We start from the raw sequence: 7,631 nt of genomic DNA on the forward strand, positions 1-7,631 counted from the left end.
GCTAAATTAGGAGTGTGAATAACTATGTTTTCTACATGAAAACTCAATTAATTATGCAAACTCCAGTGTTGTAGACACCATGTACTGAATTAGAGTTGCTTGCTCTAGTTTTGTCAACATGACAACTCATGAGAGTACACAAACTCCCAAGTGTCTCACCTAATAAATAATAAATAATACAAAATAATAAAATAATGCATTAATGTAAGTAAACTTAGGTAAAGTGTAAATAGTAAATATTTATTTACACCAACACCCCCCCTTAAGTGAAACTTAGGGGAATGCACTTAAGCTCACAAATTCTAGGATGAAATGCATAATGGGTCCCAGCTACTATGCCATGTTAGGTACCCATGTACATAATGAAATGCAATCTCTCATAAAGTAGAGAAAGAGGGAAAACCTCATGGGAAAAACCCTCCCCCAAAAATAGAGATGAAAAGACAAGATGCATGGATGGATGGAGTAATCAAGACCCCCCCATTATGACATACATCAAGTATATACAAAAGAGAAATATGAGAAGAACACAATCCCAATAGAGGAAAAGGTCCCCCCACCACAAGAGAGAAGAAGAAGAGAGACAAGATAGTCTCCCCCCTCAAATGAAGAGTGCCAATCAATGATAGCTGCTCTGATGTAGAAGCTAATCTAGGACTACTGAATAGTTTTCCTCCTCTTTGGAAGAAACAATACCATAGGTATAAGTGAGATGCTTCCACTATGTGTGGAAAGAATCTTGATGATGGATGATGTCTCTAAAACTTGCTCAACTATCCCTATGTCGATATTGACTGTTGCCCCTTCTAATACTGCTGAAAAGAAAATGTTAGATCTAGCAAGGATGGATGTAGAACCTATCCCAAAGAATCTACTATCTCCTCAACTGATAAAGAGACCTCCTGCAACTACTATACAGAAGGATCCACAATCACATCAACCTGTGAAGATTGATCATGTAGAGAATGGACATGAGGGTTAGAGTGAGCCCCCACGACAACTGAAGAAGGATCTTCTCCATCAAAGATAAGATTTATATCATTAATGATGTGTTCCAAATATGCTATGTATGACTCCATGAATAAACCTGAAATATTTTCTATGTAGTCATCCTCTGATGCTGGAGCTAGAAGACTAGGTGTACCCTATTGTGCTGGACCTATCACTGTGGCAATGGATGAAGTATTCACCTAAAAAAAGAGAAGATGAATATCATTAATGATGTCTCCCTAATCTTCAATGTGAGACTCCATTCCCATGAAGCTAAATTAGGAAGACATAATGATTCCTGTTGCACTGAATCAAAAACATTTGTGGCTAGAAATGGATCAGTAATATCAATAGGAGTATCAAAAGGTGGGATCTCATCTAGAGTTGAAGGAACCAATATTGAAGCTGCTAAAGATATAATGTCATCTTGAAAAGGAGGAATTGTTGGATCTCCATATTCTTTCCAAATAGCCATCCACATATCATACGGGTGAATGAGCTTTTTAATGACATGCCAAGGATCAAAACTGATATTCATTATAATAATATCCAAAAGTCTGTTAATAGGTGATTGTCTTTTAGTGTCAGAGATTAGTTCATTGGAACAAAAATAAGGAAATACTTCCTTATGCTCACTTCTTAGATGATTGATGACTAAAGCGGTCCTTTTTGTCAATGGAGGTCTAATCCCAAACCAACATGTGAAACAAAAGTCCTCCATGAGATTAATGTATATATGTACCCCCCAAAATACAAAAATAGTCAATCAACCCCCCTAATGGATGATTCAAGCACTTTATAGCCACTTGCCAATTTAGGGCCTATTTTTGAAAGTAGTATTTATGTCTATTGAACCTATAATCTGATTACAGATCTAGAAAGTAGACAAAAAATATGCACTTTCAAAAAAAATGGAATCTAATTATGTGTCCAGATGAGCCCATACTAAGCATTTGAAGTGGCAAAAATCGGGATTTACAAGTTGCAGAAAAATTCAGGAAGAGAGATCTCAACCACCTATACTTATGCGTAGATCACAAAATTCTACCCCAAAACAAAAAAATTTCTAGAAAAAAGGAGTCTGTATGAGGGAGATATCACTGTTTGAAAATCACCTCTGTTATTATTTTTCCTGAATTGCTACCATCGTGCCTCCAAAAATCATATGGCTCTAGATTTGGCCTCAGATGTCCAATTTGGATGAAACAAAATTTGATTCGGGGGGTTTTTTGACCTTTTGAATGTGATGCAAATATCTGATTTGTACCAGCAAGATTCAATTTTCACCTGCAAAAAAATTCTCCTACTGGCCTGATGGCCAAATTTTTTTCAAAAATAATACAGATCTAAAAAATTGTAGAGATGTAGATGAAAAAAATGCAGATCTAAAAATTAAATGTACAGATCTAAAATGATCATACCAATTTTGCAAATTAGGCCTTTGGGTTGCCGGTTTGCAAAAAAAATGTTGCCTCAATTTTGACTATGGCCCAACATAGGTGAATTTATAGTCAATTCACTGAATCAATGTTCTTGATGCAATGGCGAGGTTCTCTTTGCTCTAGACACTCCCAATGACTATGGATTCTCTGGATCTAGGTTGAGGTCCTGAAGCAAGAATGGTCTCAAATGACTATGTGAAGAGAATCTCTCTCAACTCTGATACCATGTAAGAATTTGCCTTAGGGAAAAATTCACCCAAGACCAAGGAACTCAAACACAAGCACAAAAATAGACTAAAGAGAGTATGATCAGAATGATGATATAATATTCATTCAATGTATGTTGTGAAAGTACACTAGGAGTGCCTATATATAAAGGCCTCTGGAATTATTTTAGAATGCATAGGAATCAACAACAAGATAAGTCATACAACCAAGCACATGTCCACCAGATATGGGTTATCCTCCATTAAGCATAGAAGTAAGTGCGATGATGAGAGGATAAGCCTACAAAGGTGTAGCATGCAAAATAATGTTGTAGACATGTGCTAAATTAGGAGTGCAAACAACTGTGTTGTCTACATGACAACTTAGTTAATTATGCAAACTCCAGTGTTGTAGACACCATATGCTGAATTAGAGTTGCTTACTCCAGTGTTGTCAACATGACAACTCATGAGAGTACATAAACTTCTAAGTGTCTCACCTAAGAAATAATAAAATAATAAAAAATAATAAAATAATGCATTAACCCAAGTAAACTTAAGTAAAGTATAAATAGTAAATACTTATTTACACCAACAAAATTCAATGATCTTCAACACTCTACAAGGAAAAATCCTTATTAAAAAGGGTTTTAAGTAAGGGGAATCTTAACATTTATCTTGTTTTAGTCATTTACATTTACATTTATCATTTTAAGGTTGATTATTTAATCTAGGGCTTGACCAAGGCGAGCCCTCATCCACCAAACAATAAAAAACCTTCATTTTCAATGTGTAGGAGAAAGATAGTGAAATTGCAAATACTGATCTAGAAATAACTCCTTGAGAGATTTATGTAAAAGTTGGTTTAAGTTTGTTACAATGCTCTTGGTAAATGGTGACCTCATAGTAATATGATGGGCCAAGTCAACCTGTACCTTGTTGCTTTTTTGGAAAAACCATTTATGGGTTTTGTCTGCCTCATCATTGTATTCAAGAATCCACTATCAGATATTCAAAAATAGGCTTGGATGTGTGCTTTTTGGAGCTAAAATACATCTTATACTATGTATTTCAAGGTAATTCTTTTATACTTTATTTCCATTCATATCTTTATCTCAGATCTATATATTAATTGGGATGATTGTGTACTTTTAGCACCTAGATCTACATTATTCAATCAATTATTTTAATTTCACACATACATTGTCACACACAAGACAATGAGCATATTTCGTTATATTGCATACTCCTTTATAATTAAAATTTTGAATTGGTCCCCTTTCTCTTTTGGGTCTTGATAATCTAATTTGAGTTATAAAGAGGAATAATATTTGGGGATTATCTTTTTTCCTCCATATATATATATATATATATGTCGAATAGATTAGAAAGTAACTTGTGGTGGCATAGATCCCATTAAAGTGCTTCCATTTTGTTGAGCCTGAATCATCCCCCCTTCTTTTCAGAGTTAGATTTAACTATATTCTATGTGGTTAGATCTCTCTTTTATACACTTTATTACATTTATGCAGTTAGATCTCATTAGATTTTCCTTTTTTGATCTCCACTTTGATGAGCCTTAACCTATAGCATTCCCATTACATGAATCCCTAGAATCATGGGCTACTTTGATCATGATTCCTCTTTTCTACCTAGGACTCATGATGAAAATAACATATTTTATCATGATCTTAATCATATAATGGAGAATAAATTTTCTCATTCATCCCACGGTGAAGATGAAGCTTTGAGTGTTCCACCTTTGTAAGTTGGGAAGCTTTCTCATGAATTTGATAAATTAGAAACTTGACATGTGCAACAACATTATAATCCCAATACTATTGTTTCTATTGAGTCTCTTAAGAAGCTTGTTAATAATGATGATAATACAATTTCCATCTTGTGTGGTATATCTCACCTTATCAATACTCATGCTAAGCCTTTGATAGAATGTGCTCAAGAGTTAGGATACCCTCCTCCTTCCACAACCATTTAACCTTCTATCCTAATTTTCACTACTCTTTCTAGTCTACCTACATATGTTCCAACTCTTATGAAAACTTCTATAAAGTGTCTACTCCTTTAAGTGTTGTTCTTCCTAGCCTTTCACTTCCCATAAGTATTCCTCCTACTTCCGTACCTTCTTTGTTACCTTCATATAATGTGTTTCCTTTTACTTATTTGAACCCTTTACCTATTCCTTCTAATCCTCTACCAACATATTTAATTCTTCCTTCTACTTCTTACAAATTTCCTAATACATGTAATACATCAATTCCTACTATCACTTCTTCCAATCTTACCATTAGTATCTTGATTCAAAATATCATTGCATTGCAACAAGAGTGTCAATTTACTCAATCTAAGTATAACATTCCCATATGTGACATTGTTAATCCCCTTTTCTAAGATATCCTTTGAGTTATTATACCACAACATGTTGATGTACCTAGTCTTGAGACTTTAAATGGTCAGGGGGATCTTTTGATTCATGTTAAAAATTTCTAGACTATATGTAGTGATTTTTCTCACAATTATAGACTCATGGCTAAGTTATTTCTACATACTTTTAGGGATAGAAACCTGCAATTATATTTCTCTCTACCTCCTTATTCTATTTATTCTTTTCAAAATATTGCTAATGTTAATCAAAAATCTCAAAACAATATTGGTCCTCATATTTCTTTAACTAATTCGATGCATTGTAAGAAAAAATTTAAAGAGTTGAAAGTTACCAATTTTATTGGTATATTTAAACATTTGTATGCTCAGATTTCTTATCCTATGCTTGATCATGATATTCAACACATCTTTATTTCTAATTTACAAAAAAGATATTAGAGATACTATCCTTCTTAATGGGTATGCCTCATGTTCTCATCTTTTAGTGCTTCACCATTATGAGTTACAAGTGAGTAAACTTGTGAGCTCTACTCTAATGGCTTCTATTTCTAGTGATAATAGTGATGCCATCTATAACTCAAAAAAGTTCTCAAAACCTAAAAATTTAATCAAAATAAAGATAACAAATAGAGTTTTCTAATTAAGTAGTTACTAAATTTAAAGGTACAACTAATTTTTCCTCAGTATATCATCCTAATCTTAAGTACATTCAATTATCTAGAACTTCACTCGAGGTGATGACTAAATTGATTCATACTAAAAGTCTTTAAACTTTATCCTATTCATCCCATTGATACTAGAAAACCAATGCCTAAGTCATTTGATTCAAATTCTTTCTATGAATACCATCATCAACTTGATCATGATACTCAAAGATGTTATTCTTTGAAGAATTTGTTAGAAACAATAGTCCACCAAGATAATTGGGGGGGGGCGGGGGGTAAATCAGTTATCTAATAATTAAAATATTTATCTTCTTTAAAAAAACTTAACTATTCAACCAAAGTAAACAACAACCATAATAAAATTCTCATAGACAATTGCACCAGATATGTTGACTAGGGAAACCCTTGATCAGAGGGAAAACCCCGACGAGAATGATGCCTACAAGATGATGTACTAATATAAATATTCCTTGTTAGAGGATAGACCCTGTTAGGAGTCTATTACAACATTTAGTACAATGACTCCCTATTAGGAGACTTTGAATCCCTATTAAGATATTCCAACCCTATTAGGAGTTGTGATATAATGTATGTAAGAAGAGTCCACTGCCCAAACATGCAATTTCAACTACAAGAAGAGCTCACTACTCAAACAAGTAATTTAATGTTATCTTCCTTTTTCATTTTCTCTTTCCTTTGTCCTATCAACTGGACCAATCACTGTTAGACCTTTTAGAAAAGGTCATGAACCTTGGATCCAAATACCAAACCTTGGATCACTCAGTAAAACATCGACAATGAAGTTTCCTTCACTTCAACACTGCTTTGCTCAACTTTGCACTCTGCACTCTTTGCTACTTATCATCGATCATAAAGTCATATCACCACACACCATGATAAAGGAAAATATCCTTCCTTTATACTAAGTCCATAAAACAATCCCTTGAGTCAACTATTAGACCTTCTCAATTAATTATTATAGGACCACATCAAGAACACGTTACACTTAGCGATACCATTAATAATTTTCCTTGCAACTTGAATAAATTTTCATAAATGCAATATTATGATGAGTGATCTTAGCCATGTCATCATCAATATGTCTTCTCCATGTCCTCAACCTTGATCCTCAAGATATCAACTCTGCTAAGAGATATAACAAGTTTACCAGAACATGCCTGTGTAAACTCTATCTCAGAACAAACATTACCAAAACTTACATAACTTCTTCTAGACTCATCCTTTCTTCTTTTGAAATTAAATACATATACCAGATACTCAAAAGTATCTCCCATAACCTCAAGTGGTTATAATTCTCAACTAGCCATCCATACCAACTTGATCTTTCCACTATTCTTCTATTAGATACCATAGAAAACTGTTATGTTGACATCAATGAAAAACTTAGTCACCAATGTAACATACCATCATAGTAGTACTCTGCCATAGGAATATCATCAACATTCATTCTTCCAACAATATTCCAATCTTCCAATAATCTCCCCCTTAAGCATTGATGGCAACATAGATGGAAAACATCTAGTTCCAAGAATACCAACAAAAGACTATTCATCTTCAAATCCTCTTCATCAATCATTCTCCCCTATTGATATGCCTCAATGTACTCTATACCAAACTATTATTCTACATATTGTGCTTATGTTGAACATCTTCCTCAACATATTATTTTTCATGTCAAATTTCTCCCCTATTGACATCAATGCCAAAGGTTTCTACACCAACATCTTTGCAACAATTGATACTTACTAGCTTGAGTTTCAAAAGACACTGTTCAAAATAATATCAACAAGAGTCCTAGATGACTCTATCCATCATAGATACTCCCCCATATAGGAAGCATCAACATTTAGTTTAGACAAACAATAGTGCTTTGTTACACTAGATTGATGCACTCTTGCATCTTT

This window comes from Cupressus sempervirens, chromosome 9 (genome assembly GCF_028749045.1).
Source record: "Cupressus sempervirens isolate cs-2001-9-10 chromosome 9, ASM2874904v1, whole genome shotgun sequence".
Lineage (NCBI taxonomy): Eukaryota > Viridiplantae > Streptophyta > Pinopsida > Cupressales > Cupressaceae > Cupressus > Cupressus sempervirens.